Source organism: Cotesia glomerata, linkage group LG1 (genome assembly GCF_020080835.1).
Source record: "Cotesia glomerata isolate CgM1 linkage group LG1, MPM_Cglom_v2.3, whole genome shotgun sequence".
NCBI classification, from domain to species: Eukaryota; Metazoa; Arthropoda; class Insecta; order Hymenoptera; family Braconidae; genus Cotesia; species Cotesia glomerata.
In genome coordinates this window covers 27,743,942-27,762,658 of record NC_058158.1, presented here as the reverse complement: position 1 = coordinate 27,762,658, position 18,717 = coordinate 27,743,942, and the positions used below count along the sequence as shown (strand labels likewise).

The following is an 18,717-nucleotide window of genomic DNA, read 5'->3' as shown; positions in this document are numbered from 1 at the left end:
TCAATTTAAATTCTCATTTAAATATAAAATATAATACACAGGAAATAAAACTGAATAGAAAAAAAAAATTCATTTTTGAGATGACACAGAAATAGAAGGTTTACTTAAACCAAGAAAATGCCTAAATATTTTTTTAAGCCAAGAAAATTAGTTCTCTAATGATGAATTTTTCATTTCTGTGAATCTATATGAATTCTGTGAAAAGTTGAAAAAACTGCAGAACTCCATGTTGTCAAATTTTCTCAATGTATGAAGGACTCATTTTGAGAATTAATGTAACATAGAAAAAATAAAAAGAAAATCCTCCTAAAACTTGAAGAAGAGTGTAAAATATCATCATGCAGTTTTTAGTTTTGATGATCATAGTTCTAAAAAATTCTGCATAAATACCAAAAAATTCGATCAAACCGTCAAAATTTTTAATTTAAGAAATAACTTTAAGATTTTTACAGTGCTCTTACCCACTTCTTATGATTAAAAAGCCTCCGCAAAACGCCTGTTGATAGTTCTTGTCAGTCTCAAGAGTAGAACGTTCTTCATACGGGATCTCGAAGACATCTTTTAGTAATAAATTTGTCTTGCGTAGAAAGTCTTGTTATATATAGAATATTTTCTTAGTATATGACTAAATATGTTGATGTACATACTTCAAAAAATTTTCATATAAAACAATCTATGTAAAAATACAGTCAATAATTTAATTTTTCCTACCCGCTATTATATTAATCAACGTAATGATAAAATTAAATTTTGATATTGTAGACTAATGACTCATTAATAATAAGTTACAAATCAATCTTGTTTATCTTTTCACATTTCATAACTTGTATCAACTAAAAAATTTTCCTTAACTCTGCGAATTCGATTTGAAAATTATAGGTACTAATAAAATTAAACTTGTCATTAATGTATAGCAATAAATGATTTTTTTTTTTTTTTTTTTTTTTCCTTTATTTAGACCCAACAGCTTACAGCCATTAACAGGATCATTAATTATAATATTTAATACAAGATGGCAAAAATAATCAATTCGTATATATATATATATATATATATATATATATATATATATATATATATATATATATATATATATATATATATATATATATAATAATACTAGACATTACAGCTGCAATTATAATACCAAGACTTATTCTAACAGTACTAAGTCATAGCAACAGTAGTAATGATCATCCACATAGCTTCATTGCTTATAATATACTAGTAAACAAATCAATGCCACTTATCTTATAATACCAAAAAAGTTAAATCCACTATACGCCTTCTTCACAAAGAGAATAAAGAAAAATAAACGTAAAATATACTGATAGTAATAATAATAAATAATAATCGTGATAATAACATACTCATGATGACACAATTCTTTGAAGTACGTAAGTGGACCTAGCAATGCCTTATACTTAAAATAATACATTACTTAATTTTACATTATGGTTTCATGGCTTATCTATATAATAGATTAAAATCAGCACAATGTTAGACTCATGTCAACGGTAATTGTCAGGCAGGTTAAAATATTCTACTTTCAGCCCTCATTGGATAATATATTCTAATATACTATAACACAATTTATTAATTCTTGTATGAATTTCTTGTATTTGTTAAAATACAAAAAATTTTTACTCTCCCAAATAGAGACAATGTAAATCTAAATCAGAAAAAATTTAATTTTCATTTTTTTGGTTCAATTAGCAGTTATCATTTTAAAAATAAAATATTAATTGAATATTCTATGAAATATTAACTTTTAAATTGATTGACATTCAATATTCAGATAAATTTACGTATGTTCAAAACATATAACTCATCACGTCATATCAATCGAATGCAATTTCGACTCATTCCATCGAACAAATACGAAAATATTTCCTTGATTTTTGAATACTTTATAAAAATTACCACAAAAGTTCAGTTGTTCTAATTTTTTATCTTCATCAGCTACAAGAATTTTAATTCCTTTATTGGCAGCAGAGATAATTGATATGCCATCGATATATTGTTTCATATTCCATACTGCTGACATTAAAACAGAGAAAAAGAAATAAAGAAATTGCGTTCTAACGATAGATTTTTCTATTAGTATTGTAGCAACTATTCTCTAGTCGATTTTATTTATTGAACTGATCATCATTATCGATGAAACTTTCATATTTGTGGATTCAATTTTCATGTAATAACAACAATTATTTCATGACCAAAAACTATAAAGATACAATGCAGTTTGTAATAAAATTGTAACAAAAATTCGGATTAAAATTTTTTACCTCTATCGTTATAATAATGCGCAAGAGAACTCATAAAAAAAATTCATTGCCACATTTATAAAATACTTTGATTAAATAGTTTCTCATGACTGTTAATTGCTTTATTTGTAAATATGCGAAAATTATTAATTCATTAAAATATTCCATTACTGACAATAAACACGTAACGTTGTACTTCTATAGATAAATTTATACAGATAAATGTTAAAACAAATAACACTGTGATATGAAATATAATATTTCAGATATATCGAGTATATATTTATTAATTACTAGCTGTTACTCGCCCGCTCCGCTGGGATAAAATTGCCTAAAATATTGAAAAAAAAATATCCGATCTCAAAAAAAATTATTTCTCAAATTATTGTTTAAACAAATGTTTCAAACGAACCAGATCTGAACAGATCAGATTTGATCTAATCAGATCAAATTTGATCTGGACAGATTTGGCCAAAATGCAGATCTGCTCAGATCTGATGAATTTGATCTGAGTTGATCAGAGCAGATCTAAACTTTTTTTCCCGGGGTATTGTTTTGACTTGCACAGATTCCAAATTCTATCGAATTGGCATGCACCTTTTATCCATGTAATTATTCTAGCTAATATTCATTGTAACTTTCAATGTGCAATCATTATAACATTTCCGTGTCTTTCTTACAAAAATGAATAATATTGACATGAAAAAAAAAATTTGTAATGAGGATTGAAAGTTTCAGTTAAAGAAATTGCAAATCTCATAAGTGAAGAAATCTGGCTAGTATATAAATATAACCAACAGAATTAAAAAATTTATTTTAAACAAATGACAATCAAATAGAATAAATTTAGTTACAATAAAAATTCATTATTTCTAAGTCAAAAAAATATAGGTTCCGGATAAATAATCACCAACATATCATATAGGTACTAAAACCTTCTCTGAAACACGCTGCATCTTATGGTATAAGTATTATTCCGATCGGGTCAGTAGTTTTCGCAGTATAGCCGGACAAAAAAACCGGCTTTTCATTTATTACTATAGATTACAGGGTTAATCCAATTTATTTATTTCATACCCGTGAAAAAATATTCTGATCAGGCTTGATATGAGCTGATAAGGCCATATAAAAATTTTTTATAAGTTCATATCTGGCCTAATATGATCTCTGATATGTCCATATTTAATTTTTGATATGTCCTGATATGGCCTGATCAAGCCTTATCAATTTAATATGTCTATATCAGACTTAATATGTTCATATCTAATTTTACATTATTTTTTAATACGTCCTGATATGCCCTGATATAACCTTATAAAGTTATATATACTTTGATAAACTTGAAAAAAAAAATCCCTGATCAGGGTTGATATAACTTGATATGGATTCATATAGTCTGATATACTCATACCCTTACCAGCACATAAGTAATCTTATGTACTCATATAAAGGCATACCCGAGTAAAAAAAAACTATATATCATTATATATGATTCATATCTAATTATATAGAAGCATATGTAATTCATTTATAATTATATAGATGTATATATAATTCATATAAAATTATAGATGAATCAAATAGAATTCTATATAATTTTTTTTTACTCCAGTGGGTATTTTGTTATTACCATAAAATATTCTCTTTTTCTATCTAAGAGTCTGTTACTCCAATGATTAACAATCTTTTAACATATAGTATTTTTCGGATAAAATAATAGGAACTTAAAAAAAAATTTAATTTCACAAAAATTATTAGTTTTGTCAAGCTCAAAAATTGTAAGCCAGGCCCTCCAGCAATATATAGTTCCATATACTAAACAAATAATTCCATCAAAATTTAAGCTTTCAATTTTTATTTTACATCGATTATTTTTTTAATTTCAAAGAAATTATAAATTCTAAAGCAACGAAGTACCTTAACAATATATCGTAGAATCATTTTTGCGATTTCATGTATACATAGATAATTTTATAAATCTACATATAGATACCATTATTATATATAAATATTGACAGTTAATAATTAATAAATTATATATAAAATTTTGTTCACTACGAATCGGTCATGTATACGATTTGCATTACTTGTAGTTATAATAAACTTTATTTTCAAAGTAAGTCTCCCAGATAAACGGGTAGTGAATTAGTCTTTCAAGCGGTAGGTCCACGGTTCGATTCCCATTCGCCCCGATTTTTTTTTTCCTATGGAAATAATTATATCCGAACAAAAACAGTTTCACTGTAAAAAAATCGCGCCAAGTCCACGTTCATAAGACTATTAGGAAAAAAAAAATTTTTTTTTCTTTACAAAAAGATACAAAATAAAAAAATTAAAAAATCCAAGTAACCGATATGATTGTTTATGATTTTCGGAAATTAAAAAAAAAATCTTATTGTAAATTTAAAAATTAAAAAAAAATTTTAGAACGTATTTAGTGTGCCTGGTTGCAAAATATTTTACTTTTAATGAAATTCGTAAAATCTATTTACTAGGACTTTAAAAAAATTGAAATACACAATGACGCACACCAAGTACGTTCTAAAATTTTTTTTTGATTTTTAAATTTACAATAAGATTTTTTTTAATTTCCGAAAATCATAAACAATCATATCGGTTACTTAGATTTTTTAATTTTTTTATTTTGTATCTTTTTGTAAAGAAAAAAAAAATTTTTTTTTCCTAATAGTCTTATGAACGTGGACTTGGCGCGATTTTTTTTACAGTGAAACTATTTTTGTTCGGATTTTAGTATTTTTTGTAATTATAATGAAAATTTACAATTAGTACCAACTTAAATCTCGCGTTGGCAGCATTTTTTGCTGCAAACTATCCCCTTGAAGCTACAGTTTATGTAGATATAATTCCAGTGCACCCTGGCGGCCGTAAATGTAAGCTGTGAATTACTTTTTTTAACTGTAGTTGCGTATCTATAGGAGGATTACTACACATTTTTATTTTATCTAGTCTGTGGCGCTGACCTTTCTCCATCAAAAAAAAGTCAGGATCAAAATTTGTAAGCGAGCTATAGTATGTGCTGATAAAATTTAATAATTTCAAGTAAATAAATTGTTATAAGTGAATATAATTAATTAATACGGTGAAATAAATTATGAATTACTGTTATGATAAACAAATTGGGTAAAAAAAGTACCGTAGAATTAAATAAAATTTCGCAACCTCAAAAAACCGTTCTGTTTACAGTAAACGTAGTCGATAGTCTGGCGCTCCGTTTACAACGGATTTGAACGGAACTTGGCGCCAGATTCTACCGCATCTGTGGATATAATTATAGCTAATTATACATAATTGTATAGGGCCATTTTTCATTTATAATTATGTAATATAATGATACATAATTTTTTTTACCGGGGCGGGTACATAGTCTGATATGGCCAATTTCCATATCAGGCATGATATGGACGGTTGATATCAGGCCTGATGTAGTCTGATCAGAAAATTTTTTCACGGGTACTTATCCAATGAACCATTCGATATTTCTGACAAATTTGTTATCGCCTTATAAATTCTCTTTCTAAATTCTTTTGGAAACTTCATGACAAATGATTTACATAAAATTCTTTATAAGATACAAACTCGGCCAAAAAAGACGGAACTTCATGACGAATCGCGAATATTCGCAAAAAATATTTACTTAGAAATAAATTTTATTTTTCAGTTAATTTTTATTGTATTATTTAATATTAATATTTTCCTTATGGTTGAAATATACTATAACTCAATTGACAATTAAATATAATAATAAAATATAAATTAAAAAATTCGAATTTTATTAAATCTTTAATATGATTTTTCCTGACGTTTAAATTTTAAAATAGCTTAGACAAAAAAAAATACCTTCCGCTATTTTTTTTCCGATATGAAAAGTAATTAATTTTTCCAAATCCAAAATAACATAAAAATTTAACCACCGAATGGTTCCTTTGACACATGTATTTAAACAGTATGGAGTAAATCTATTGGCATTTATTTGTAAGCTGGATACAACAGCTATTCTTTTGAAAAATTCTCCTATTCTTGTCTCAAAAAAAAAAAAAAAAAAAGATAAAACAATGATAATGCAGACAAAGGTCAAACAAAACTGTGGTATTTGAGAAAAACTGAAGAAAAATTGTCCAAACAGTAAGTTGGTAGACAACAGCGGTATTTTTATCACAGAAGATTGGTTCCTGAAACTTTTCAGATTACGTTTTAGACATTCCTTCATCTCTTCATCCTATGTCGCTCTATTCCTACGGAAACTCGACTCAGTAGCTCGTAACCATTTGCCAACATCTCTTTATAGTTTCTTTTTGTTGCTGTTTCATTCTTGTACATCCCACACATTAAAAGTAGCACCAATAAAATTAGGTCTTCTTGTACAATCAATTGATTGCAGTAAAGTATTTTGTTAGAGAATAGAAAAATTAATTTTACATTGCATGGAATTTTTATAAATTTCTTTTACATTGAATTCATTTATATTTTATACAATTTCGGATGATAAATAACTTTTGATAGGTCGAAATATTTATTTTAATAAATCAGCCTGGTATCTTAGTTCTTTAAAAATTATTTCTTATGAACTAATATTCATTTCAAAGAATTTGATACGGCCTGATATGGTCTAATATATTTATATATAATTCTTAATATGTCTTAAAATGCTCATACAATGCCAGATATAAAAATTGGCCATGTCAGAAAAATTTTTCACAGGTTGATACGATCCGAAAACAGAAGCTTGGAACAGCAACAAAGAAACTTTTGTATCCAACCACTATTCGATTTTTAAAATAAAAATTATATTTATACGACCCAAAAAATAGCGAGTAAAATGCGGGAATATAACTCAAAAATAAAGGATTGCCTGGAGATGTAAAATGACATACATTGTAAAATTAAAAAAATGCCTAGTGAAGTAAAAATAAAAATGAATAGAAGGAAAATGATCGCAGGAAAAGCAAAGAAAAAACGAAAAGATTGGGAAAACACTCGGATGAATCGTATGAATTTATGGCGGCATAAATCGAAAAATGCTTCGCTTCCGAGGGTCCGATAATTTTGGGGTTGACCCATTCCTTGTTGCTTTAACTTTTCGCTTTTGCAAAAGCATACTCAGTATTTTACATCGACGTTTGTATGTATGTGTATATGTTGTAGTAAACTTGCCGCTTCGAGGCATCCTATAAATCGACAAAAATCGTTATGAACTAAAAGGGAAAGCGGATCTAGACTATAAGGCTTGTACTTGATAATACCTTGTTCTGTTAATATATAACGTTGGCATTTTAAATTTAAAAACAAAATAAGCAACAGCTACACTGATATAACGATTTGTTAACATCTGATAAGCTTCATTTCTTTTTGATCAATAATTTTTTAACATGAGATTATTTAATAAAGGATTTATTTACAATTAATAAATTAGTTATTAACTGCTAATAAATGTACTTTTTTCAAAAAAAATATTTACAATAAGTTGAAAAATAATTAGGTACACGGAAAGAAAAATATGGGAACTATTCCCATAATTTTATGGGAACAGTTCCCAGGCAATTATAGGAACTGTTCCCATGAATTATGGAAACTGTTCCCATAATTATAGGAAATTTTCCCAGAATTATGGGAAAATTTTCCATAATGATGGGAATGGTTCCCATAATGGTATAGGAATGGTTTCTATAATTATAGGAATGATTCCTATACAATTATAGGAAGCATTCCCATAATATTATGGGAAATATTCCCATAATGATATAGTAATGGTTCCTATATCATTATGGGAACTATTCCCATAATGGTATAGGAAGGATTCCTAGATTATTATAGGAATCATTCATACACCATTATGGGAATCATTCTCAAAATAAAATAAAGATAAAATCTTCGTGCAGAGTGAGTTCGAAATGATTCCTATAATATATACACGGAAAAAAAATGGGGCAGCCACATGATTTTCATGTTGTAGACAATAATAGTTAAAACAACAATAATAATAATAATCATAATAATAATAATCTATATTATTAAGAGAATAAGGAAAATTTTGTGGCCAGTGTATTTATGTGATAAAATGGGTTCTTGCTTGGAAGTGTGCCTTTTCAAGGTTTCATATCATTCTCACCAATAGTCAATTTATTATTATAAGAATTTAGGCTGCATTCGAAAATACTCTGTCTAGATACATAATGAAGAAATGACCTTGTATCTGGTAAACTATTAACATTTTTGAAGATATAAGCTCATCCCGATGTTACACTCATCAAAAGCTTTCATTTGAGTACCCACATGCATTTTTGATATATATATATATATATATATATATATATATATATATATATATATATATAAATATATAAAATATATGAAAAATTGATGTGGGTACTCAAATGAAAGGTCTCGATGAGTGCAACATCAATATGAAATTTTTTTTTTTTTTTTTTTTTTTTCTGGGCGAGAGGAGGGAAATCTTCAAAAGACATCGGCTAGATGTTGGTGATGTTGGTTGCCGGTAGTGTGAGATTTTTACTCACTAAAACCCTCCCCTCTCTTGTACCTGATACTGCGGGACCGCGTTAGCATTACTTCGCAGTACCAGGCCCCCTCCACGCTGCTCCTGCAGCTTATTCCTCCGTTTCTTCTTATTCCTTCGCTTCTTCTTCTTCCTCTTTCCTCTTCTCCAGCAGGACCTCTCTTACATATCCCGTCATTGCTGTCCAGTTGTTTATCGACGTCAGCATCCAAAAGACGACGTCTTCAGGCCTTTGAGGCACTTCCTTCTCTTCCCGCCAACGCAGCCGTATTTCAGACCAACGTTGGCAGTCAAAAAAGGTGTGCTCAGCAGAGTCAGCAACTCCCGGATAGTAAACACAGTAAGGATCGTTTCGGATCCCCATACGATGTAGGTAGGCATTGAACTGTCCATGACCAGCAAGGAACTGTGTAAGATAGTAGTCTACCTCCCCACAGTCCCTCAGTACCCAGTCACGGATCTGCCCAATGAGCCTATACGACCAACACCCTGTTTCCCCAGTTTCCCAGCGCTCTTGCCAGAGCGCAAAGGTCTCCTCACGTTCGCGGGTTCTCACGTTTTTCAAAGGTCCTTCGCCAGCCCGTCGGGCATCCCAGATCCGCTTCCTTTCGAGACCCAGTAGGACGATTGGAATTACACCTGAGATGACCAACACAGCTACCTCTGAGACCGTTCGATAGGCGCAGGCTATAATAATAATTATAGACACTGGCTCGCAAAAACATTGAGCAACGTCTCTTTCTCCTCTGCCTCCTTTTGTGATAGCTCCCTTTGAGCTATCTGCCAGGACTTACGGCATACTAGAGTCTCTAGCAGCAGCTTCTGTGCCTCCTTCGCATTGTTTTTAACATTGCCTGTTGGCACCGTGCGTTTTGTGCCAATGGTCTTCAGAATCTCTTTAAAAAGTTCCTGTAGCTCCTCCAGCAACTTGTCCTCTTTTCCAATAGCTTCGTCCCTCTTATCGAGGAGTAAAGCCATCTCCTGTGTTTTACTCCCAGTAGCTGTACCAGACAAAGGAGCCTTAGGGTCCACTCTTCTGTCCAAACGGTCGCTGGATAACGACGACAAGCAGCCCGTCTGAGCACTGCCAGCCGTCGGAACTGAGGCATCCCTCCCCTGCACCGCGAACAATTTTGCCGTATCATTCGATATTTCCATCATTGTAATGCTGCAACCCTAGCGGCGGGGCCCTATAACAGGGCGCTACCATCCGGAGCCAGATGGACCCTGGTTTTTTAACGAGGTTGTTACTCCTCTGACTCCGCCTTCCTCCCTCCGAAAAGAGAGGCCCCGGGCTAGCCACCAGTATAGCGGAGTTAACATCAATATGAGCTTATATCTTTAAAAATGTCAATAGTTCACAAGATACAAGGCCATTTCTCAATTATATGTTTAGAGATAGAGTATTTTTGAATGCAACCTAAATATCTATTATAAATTGACTATCATCATAAATTGACTATCGACGAGAATGATATGAAACCTTGAAAAGGCACAAATTCATGTCAAGTCCTTTGCAATGACACTAAATTTCACTAAAAAATCGATTTCATCATGTGACTATCCAGGAGACAAAATTGTTCTTATTCTCTTAATAATATAAATTATTATTATGATACACTGATAGAAGGATTTATTTGTATTAAAAAATATTTGTTAATAGTTAAGAAATCATTTATTAGAGACAACTTTTTAGTATTAAACAAATATTTTTTAGTATTTAAAATGATTTGTTTGTACACGGAAAAAAGTAAACTGTAATATTCACTCGGATTCCAGTTACTTTTTACAGTTTCAAACTGTACAGCGGACATCGGGGTGGCAAAAATGTAAATATTACAAAACTTAATGTAGAAAGTATAATAGCCACAATTTATAATTTAATATCGAAAATAAGTGATTAGTAGCTGTCGCTATAGTAAATAACGACTCTCGCATGTTGAAAAATTATAGTTTCAAACACTAAAAATTGCCGTTTCAATGTGTAGTCTATACTATCATACCGAGTAACTTGTGACTATGACCGTAGTAAATAACAACAGTGGTTTTATAAATTTTACAGTTTCAAACAGTAAAAATTGCCATTTTAATATGTATTTTATAATATCACGCCAAGTAATTTTTAACAATAATGATAGTAAATAACAACCCTGATTATTTAAATTTTATAGTTTTAAATATTATTTTCGGATATAATTTATTAAATTTGCTGTCGGGATTAACAAAAAAATTAACAATAAAAAAAAAACTATTGATAAAAAATTTTTTTTTCATTTTGACTTTTTCTTGTTTTTTTTCGTTTTTTTTTTGTCTTTTTTTTTTTGTTTCGTTTATATTTTTTTTTTTTTTTATTTTTGGAGTTTTTTAAAGGAGCTGGAGGAGGGATAAGGTTTCAATCACATTCTCATTCATTTATTTTGATGAAGTTTTACGCTTGCCTTAAAAATAAATTCAGAAAAATATTGTCCTAACCGAGATTCGAATAGTACCCCTAACGCACGTGAGACTATCACCTAACCGCAACGCTATACGAATGTTGAGGAAACTTTTTTGTCAGGAGTTTGATTAACCACGAATTACTGGCTATCCTGACAGTGTTAGTGTCTCGTGCCGAGTATACGTTAAAAATATGAAATATCTTCGTTCATATGTAAAAACTATTTACTGACAATAATTATATAAAAATTAATTAATTAATAATAATTATACTTATAATATTAATTATAATAAAAAACAATACCAATAATTTATTTTTTGAATTTAAATAAAAAATAAAACAAAGAGACTATTCTTTACACAGAAGGATTATTTCATTGGTGAAATATTATTAATAGTAATAATGATAACAATAATAATAATAATAATAATCATAATTATAATTATAATTACAATATATCGCGTACCTTAATGAAATGAGAAGTTTCACGTTTTACAATCAATTTAGAGACCAGTTATGAAATATATGATCTTATTTTGTAAACTTATTAATATTTATTTTTAAAATTTTTTTCATTAAAATTTTTCTTTTTAATTATGTAAGGTAAAAGCCCCAATATATGATCATGTACCAGTATATGATCACTCCATGTATTTGTATACCTATATTTATGAATATAGATATACAAATACATGGAGTGATCATATACTGGTACGTGATCATCTATTGGGGCTTTTACCTTACATTATGTTACAATATTTTCATCACTGGACAAAAATATTGAAATTAATCGAAAGAATCCTTATATCCATATCCAATAAATTAATCGCTTACATTTTGAGATATTTGTAGAGTAAATAATATGCGACTATTGAATCTGCAAAAATGTGTTTGAAGTAATAATTAAATGGAATTGTATAGTACTAAAATTTATAAGAATTTTTTTAATTAATTTTTAATTTTAAACTTTCAATAACTTTTTTTTCGTTGAGAATCAGTATAATTATTTTTAAATATTGAAAATAATTCCAGACAAGTTTATTTTTAATTTATATTATATATTTTATTATGTAATTTATTATCATGCTAAAAATAAATTTTAAATGGAAATTTTATTTAATTTAAATGTAAATAGTTCAATTATAATTAATATTTTATTTTTTAATTATTAAAGACAAAATAATACATATTTAAAATTAACTTAAATTAGTCAGATTACCCATAATTTATGACAATAAAATCCGTTGGGCTGCTTTATCATGTATGAAAAACCATTAAAATTTCATCCAATGAATTAAATCGAGAAGTCTTATTATTCAACAGACTCGATAGAGTCTGGCGCCAAGTTCCGTTCTCAAGCCAGACTACCGAGTGTGTATATACCGTAATCAGAACGGTTTTTTGAGGTTACAAATTTTTTTTCAAATTTATTTTGATTTTTTTTTTGTATGATATTTTATAATAGTAGTTCATGCTTTTTATTACGCGTATTACTTGATTATTATCAATTATCTTTATAATTTCTATTTAAAATTATTAAAAATAATCAACACAAACTATAGCGACCCAGATTTTTAGATTTTAACTTTTTTCTTATGTAAAAAACGGACGGCCAGAGACTAAATAATATAAAGATGCATGCTAATCTTATAATAGATGGGAAACTACAGTGAAAAAAAGATATTTGACAGCTTGCAATTACACACGCCAGGCGGTGCAAGAATAACTTTTACATGAACTATAGCTTAAAGGGGATAGTTTGCCACCGGAAATGTATTAAATTAAAATTGTCAATTTTTATTATAATTACAAAAAATACTGAAATCCGAACAAAAATAGTTTCACTGTAAAAAAAAATCACGCCAAGTCCACGTTCATAAGACTATTAAGAAAAAAAAAAAATTTATTTCTTTACAAAAAGATATAAAATAAAAAATTAAAAAATCCAAGTAACCGATATGGTTGTATATGATTTTCGGAAATTAAAAAAAATTTTGTTGTAAATTTAAAAATTAAAAGAAACAATTTTGGAACGTACTTGGTGTGCGTCATTGTGTACTTCAATTTTTTTTAAAAGTCCTAGTAGATAGATTTTACGAATTTCATAAAAAGTTAAATTTTTCGTGACCACGCACACTAAATACGTTCCAAAATTGTTTCTTTTAATTTTTAAATTTACAACAAAATTTTTTTTAATTTCCGAAAATCATATACAACCATATCGGTTACTTGGATTTTTTAATTATTTATTTTATATCTTTTTGTAAAGAAATAAAATTTTTTTTTCTTAATAGTCTTATGAATGTGGACTTGGCGTGATTTTTTTTACAGTGAAACTGTTTTTGTTCGGATTAGGATCAACAGTGTGCTTGATAATGTGAGTCAAAGTACTGATAGTGTAGTTCTGAAGCAATAAAAAAAATTTTTTCATCATAAAATAAAATCTGGACAATTTCTGAGAATGTCGAACCAAGATAAGTGAGAACCATAATTATTGTAAACTAATCCTTAGCTAACTAGATTTAATTTACAAAGATAAACCTTAAAAAAAAAATAAAAGATGAAGAGGATACAACATAAACTTTAAAGTTTAATAAATTAAAAAGTAAATACATTCACACAACTTAATTATTTAAATAATTATAGAATGTGTATGATATATTAATAATGATATATGACATGTGAATATTACATATCAATAACTTACCTTTCAATTATATTATATTTATTTTACATTAATTGTAACACATAAAACATCACAACATAATAACCCAACTTTATTTTCCGGTTGTCGGCGCTGTCCAACACGTGTTAAAAAAGTCATGTGCATTGGCGAAAAAGATAGTACATACTAATGCTCTGCAAGAGTATTAACTTTACAAATGAGGAGAAAAGGAAGGTCCCACACTCAGAGAATTTAACGTTTGAAACAGTAAAAATTCTACTTTTAAAATGTATATTTTACCCGTCAAAGAACATCAATAATTACAGTTTCATCCATAGCGTTGCGTTTAAAATTTACCATTTTACTTTGTAAATATTGACGTTGCTTGTATAGAAATTTACTAACTGTAGTTTATATTTTTTACATATCATACGATCATTTTTTACGTACGAAATGATAAATATCAAAGTCAAAGTTCTTAATTATTATACTTTAACATTTTCGACCTTCACATAGCGAAAATTACTGTTTGAAATAGTATTTTTTAGCGTGTAAACAATAAATTGTAGCGTTAAAATGATAAATATTACATAGTGACTAGTAAAATCACGATTTTATTGTTTGAAATGGTAATTTTTATAAGTTGATCATTACTTATTACAACTCGACTATTATTTATTACAGTTTACTTTTTTCCATGTATTTAATAAATCTGATATTGATTTATTAAATATTAATAAATCTTTTTAAATACTAAGAAATATTTGTCAAAGACTAAAAAGTGGTCTCTAATAAATGCTTTGTTAAATATTAACAAATATTTTTAATTATAAATAAATCCTTCTATCAGTGAACTCATCATTGAAAAAATCATAAAATCGATTTAATTCTTCCTACTTATAAATGTTACTTATTAAATAGTAATAAAATTGAAAGTATTCGGACGTGAATAATTCTCGGATTCATAATTCATTATCACCAATTATTAATCATTAGATTAGTTAATAAAACTTAGTAAAGAGTGTTATTATTATTACTAATTATTTACATTTGAATAAATTTATTACTGTCAAAATGACATTAAAAATTCTCAAAAATTTGTTTGTTAACATATTTAGTTGAGAATACACCATAATCTCAGACTTGTAATGTCCTTTATAAATAAATCTGTGGAAAAAAGTATCTCTTCAAATTTTTTGTGGCAATTTTCCAATTACTTCACTCGGCAGAAAATATTGTTGCAATTAAAAAAGGCCTTTTACTGCTTTGAGGCTTAAATATTTCAAGTTCTTATATCTTTTCTTTACTTATAACGAAGAGTAATAAAAAATTTTTAAGCTTCATTGTAAGTGCTGGACTTCAGGCTATAAAAACTGTCTTTTTGGTTGCTTTAAATATGACCTTTTACGGAAATCGAGTAATTTATAAATGACCTGATAATTTCAGGGTTTTTTTACTACCTTTTAAATCAGTGCAGCTTTAATAATGACTAAATTCAGTTTTCTTTAAAAGCTACTTAATTGTTGTCAAAATAAAAAACATTCGCCAAAAAAAAAATAAAACCACGTGGATCTAAAAGTCTAACTAATTCAGGGACTTAAAAATTTTATTAGGTGCATATACGAAAAAAGTGAAAAAAAAGAATACTCAACCGCAACAGAACATTGCAGACGATTGTATATTTCCAACGTTGTGGTTGTTATGTCCAGATTGAACAAACGAATTAAACTTATCTTGGTCCTGGTATGTTTCAATCACTATAGACCGAGATCCCAGAAGATTAGAGGGACAGGTTTTATTAATAAAATTATGATTCAAATTATTTAATATTTAGTATATTGTAGAACACAAATTTAGTTTCATTGATTAAATTACTTACAAATTTTTATCTAAAAGTAAATTAACATTCAAAAATTACATGGGAGAATTACAAAAGATAGATAATACCTGAATTTGTTTCGTCGACACACGTGGTCGTGTTGTTTTTTTTATTAATTATTTTGTCACTATTTATTTGTCAATTATTATATTATTCTCATGCAGTTGAAAATTTAATTTGTTTAATGAATTTACTTCATGTTTACTTTAAATTTATTGCTTATTACACTGTGTTTTTTTGCTTACATTTAACAAAACTCCTATTTATCTATCTATTTTTGGATTCTAATCTCTTTAATGTATTTGGGCCCCAGACTAATTGCGGGAATTTCCCTAGGCCTCTTACAAAGAGCCGAACAAGAAACTTAATGTTCACACTCGAATAATTTTTACTGTCGTTAAAAACAGAAGAAAATTATTATCAATTTTTATAATTACTTAAATATGTAAAGAAAAAATCTTTACACAACATCATTTAATTATTTCATTCCTGTGAATTCTACGTTCGTATAAATCAATTAATTGCAAATATTCAAATAACACATACTTTATTCGAATATATATGATATACTTTGTAATAGGTCGATAATTATACTGATAATTATTTAATTAAATATGGACATTTTTAACTTATTATTTATGATAATTCAACATCAATTTGGTTAACATTAACAGGCTGAATAAATTAAATAAAATAATAATTTTATACTGTAGCACATAAATAATTAATTAGTGACTTTTTTATTAGATCAATATCAATTTTTCAATCACGATAAAAAATCAAGTTCAAAAATAACTTTTAAATAATAATTCTACTCTTTTTTTTTAATATTCTCTAAGAAAGAGAATTTACTACTACCTCAATTTAAAACATTGAGATAATTACTATTTTTGTGGAGTACTGTAATTAAATAAGATGACAGAACTGCATGTAACCATACCACGAAATTAACTGTTTTGCCTACGGAGTATTAGAAATTACTTTTCGTTATTAAACAGTAGGCTTGTCAATCTTAAAAACAAAAAAAAAATCGAATCAAAATATTCCATTCAATTTTTTTTTTTGAAACATTCAAATACATTCAAATAACATAAAAATTGTTACTTTATTTATTGGGGGCATGAAAATGATTAACTTAGCATTAAATTTCGCAGACTACTCAGTGCCGGAGATGAAACTTTGTTGTTGGTCTTAAAACAATTAAAGTTAGTTTTATTTACCTATTATTCTATCTTAGTGTTTCTCTTTAATTTTGATTCTCTCATTTAGTCACTTTCATTCCATTACAACAATTCTACGACTGAGTAATCGAAAGATCAGTAATTGTTCGCTAAGAACAATGCGCAGTCGCATACCATTGCTTTATACTTTAACGCGTTCAGTTCGATATTCTTGCATAATTTGTTTTCAACCCGCAAATATTCATTAACATCTCACAACTCAAATTCCGGATGGAAACACATTAATTTAATTGATAAATATCTTGATAGATAAATTTATTTATATGATCTTTTTATTTAATGAATTTAAAAATTGACACAGAGAAGTGATTTAAATGATTTCAAAATAAGACCATATGATACTAAAATTACATCTAGAGTGGTTTAATTTTATATTCAATATTTAATGTGAAGTTATCAGTTCAAAACGTTCCTGACGGATCCAAATTACGGTAGAATAGGTAAAATATCGTAGTTAACCGTATATGGACGGAACATTTATACAAGAATAACCCTGAAGAATACGAATTACTGTCAGACATTGCAAAATTACTATAATTCGAGGATATCTTACCGTAATTCTACGGTACTTCCTATCGTACCAATACCATAGATCTACCGTACTTCTACACGGAAAAAAGTAAACTGTAATATTCACTCGGATTCCAGTTAATTTTTATAATTTCAAACAGTAAAGCGGACATCGGGGTGGCAAAAATATAAATATTACAGAAGTTAATGTAGAAAGTATAAAAGCCACAATTTATAATTTAATATCCAAAATAAGTGATGAGTAGCTGTCACTATAGCAAATAACGGCTCTTTTATCTTAAAAAATTACAGTTTCAAACAGTAAAAATTGCCATTTCAATATATAGTCCATATTATGAGGAGAAGGGGAACTCAGTTGAAAGAGAAGGGGGTCTCACTCTGGGAGAATTTAGCATTTGAAACAGTAAAAATTATACTTTTAAAATATACATTTTACCAGTCCAAGCAAGTCAATAATTACAGTTTGATTTTTAGCGATGCGTTTAAAATTTACCATTTTACTTTATAAATATATATACTAACTTTATTTTATACTTTTTACATATCATAAGATCATTTTTTAGGTATGAAATAATAAATATCAAAGTCTGAATTCTTAATTATTATACTTTAACATTTTAGACATTTACATAGCGAATATTACTGTTTGAAATAGTATTTTCTTCCATGTAAAGAGTAAATTGTAACGTTTAAATGGTAAATATTATAAAGTGAATAGTAAAATCACGATTTTACTGTTTGAAATGGTAATTTTTAGCAGTTGATCATTACTTATTATAAGTCGACTGTTATTTATTGCAGTTTATTTTTTTCCGTGTATCATATTTCGGATTTCACACATCTGAATTGTATCGAAATAAAATGTACGTAACTCACGAGTAAGAAACAAATTTATTCTTTATGAGCCAATTTATTATAATTACGAATTTAATTCCGAAAAAAATTTCTTCTTTATTCGTTGATGAATATGTAATTTATCCTATATTATAAAGATATAAAATATTAGTGTAACATTATACTAATATTATAAGTAGGAAAGATTTATTGTTTGTTTGTTTGCATTAGATAGGCTCCGAAACTACTGAACCGATTTGGAAAATTCTTTCATTGTTGGGAAGCTACACTATCCCCGGTCGACATAGGCTCTATTATGTTATAATTA

General features: G+C 27.9%; 1 protein-coding gene across 2 annotated transcripts in view; it reads left to right on the top strand.

The window, feature by feature from the left end:
• The window catches only part of LOC123271586 (neural cell adhesion molecule 2-like), a 449,338-nt gene that overhangs the window by 351,654 nt on the left and 78,967 nt on the right, over nucleotides 1-18,717 (top strand). The window lies entirely within an intron of this gene.